Genomic DNA, 2,013 nt, shown 5'->3' with positions numbered 1-2,013 from the left:
TTTCTTGGGCATTTTGAAAATAATACCCAGGTATATGTCAGCACAAAATTATTTTCTGATGCCATCTGGTTGTTATTTGGGAATAACACCACAGTGAATGTCATGAAAAAAAAAACTACTATCTCGTGTGCATTTAAAAAATAACACCCCAGGGTATGTAGTTATAATTTTTTTCTCTGGTGCCTTTTCAGGTTAAACTTGAGAAGAACATAGGACTGCATGTAATGAAAAACTGATCTCTGTTGCCATCTCGTGGAAATTTTGAAAATAACACCCAGGTGCGTATGTGAGGGTAAAAATTTATTTTCTGCTGCCGTCTGGTGAACATTTTGGGAATAACACCACCACGCATCCCATGAAAAGTTATTGCTGCTGCTGTCGTGTGCTTTTAAAAATTACCACTCCAGTGTGTGTCTCTATAAATTTTTTCTCTGTTGCCATTTCGTGTGAATCTTAGGAAAAACAAAAGTGTGTATGTCATGAAATTTGTTCGCTGCTGCCATCTGGAGGGCAGTTTAAAAATAATACGTGAGTGTTTGTTATGAATACTCATCTGCCGCCATATGGTGAACATTTTCGGAATACATCACAGAGCATGTCATAAAACGTAATTTTGTTGCTTTCTCATGTGTATTCTGAAAATAATCTCTGTGGAATGTCATTATGAAGTTTTCTGATGCCATTTCGTGTGCATCTTGTGAAAAACACAGGAGTGCTTGTCATGAAGTAATTCTCTGCTGTAGTCTTGTGGGCAATTTGAAAATAATACCCTACTGTAGATCATCTTGAACACTCATTCTGTGCTGCCATCTGGTTGTCATATTGGGAATAACACCATAGCACATATCATAAACAGTTATTTCTTTCATTTTCTCATACAGTTAGAAAATGTCACCTAAGGACATTCGGTTAAACAAAGTTTTTGTACATGAATATCTTGTGTGTATCTTGGGACAAACAAAATGTACATGTCATGAGAAAGTATTCTCTGCTGCCGTCTGGTGGGCATTTGAAAATAACAGGCAAGTTTGTATTAATATAAAAAATTATTTGCTGCTGCCATCTGCTCAGCATTTTGGGGATAACACAGGAGTGTACGTCTTGAAAAGTTATTTCTGCTATTATCTTATGGGCATTTAAAAATGGACTCCCTAGGATATGTTGTTATAATGTTTTTTTCTGCTGCCATTTTGTGAGGATCTTGGGAACAACACAGCAGTGCGTGTCTTGAAAAATTCTCTGCTGCCATCTCGTGGACATTGTGAAAATAACACCAGTGTATTTCATAAAAATATTTTTTTCTGCAGCAATCCTGTGGGCATTTTGAGAATAACAGAGTGTAGATCATCATAAAAATTAATTTTCTGCTGCCATCAAGTGTATATTTTATTAATAACACCTGAGCGTTTGGTCATGAATATTTATTCCCTACTGCCATACGGTGGCCATATAGGGTCTATGTCATCATAAAACTTTACACTCTACTGCCATCTGGTGAACTTTTTGGGAATAACACAGAGGTGCATCTCATGCACAGTTATTTCTGCTGCTATCATATGTATTTCAAATTAGCACCCATGTGTATGTCATCATAAAAATTTATTTTTTGCTGCGATGCAGGTGCAGACGTCTCCGGCGCCCAGAAGGCCAGGCTCGAGCTCTTGGGGCGGCAGGCGGCAGTCTTTCTCGACTACGGCTATACCACCCTGAACACGCCTGATCTCGTCTGATCTCGGAAGCTAAGCAGGGTCCGGCCTGGTTAGTACTTGGGTGGGAGACTGCCTGGGAATACCCGGCGCTGTAGGCTTTTGCCGCCCTCCAGCCAGGGTGCGCCCGGACGCTCCCAGGCCCTGCTCGCTCGCTTGCTCGCTGTCTCGATTGTCCCAGGCAGGCGCCTGAGCCCAAGGGCGTCTCCAACGGCCGCGTGCCCTGCATCCTCGCCCGCTCTCACCTGCTCTCCTGCAGCCAGCCCTGGGCCATTTCCTCTAAATACTCCGGGCCTTTCCCTTCCTG

At 42.0% G+C, this 2,013-nt stretch overlaps 2 pseudogenes; one reads left to right on the top strand and one right to left on the bottom strand.

The window, feature by feature from the left end:
* The window catches only part of LOC105304848, a 14,572-nt pseudogene that overhangs the window by 11,049 nt on the left and 1,510 nt on the right, over window positions 1–2,013 (bottom strand).
* On the top strand, window positions 1,689–1,807 carry LOC111731234 (annotated as a pseudogene).

The sequence above is a fragment of the Pteropus vampyrus genome, unplaced genomic scaffold (assembly GCF_000151845.1).
Source record: "Pteropus vampyrus isolate Shadow unplaced genomic scaffold, Pvam_2.0 Scaffold356, whole genome shotgun sequence".
Classification (NCBI taxonomy): domain Eukaryota; kingdom Metazoa; phylum Chordata; class Mammalia; order Chiroptera; family Pteropodidae; genus Pteropus; species Pteropus vampyrus.
This window is presented reverse-complemented; position numbering and strand designations above follow the sequence as displayed.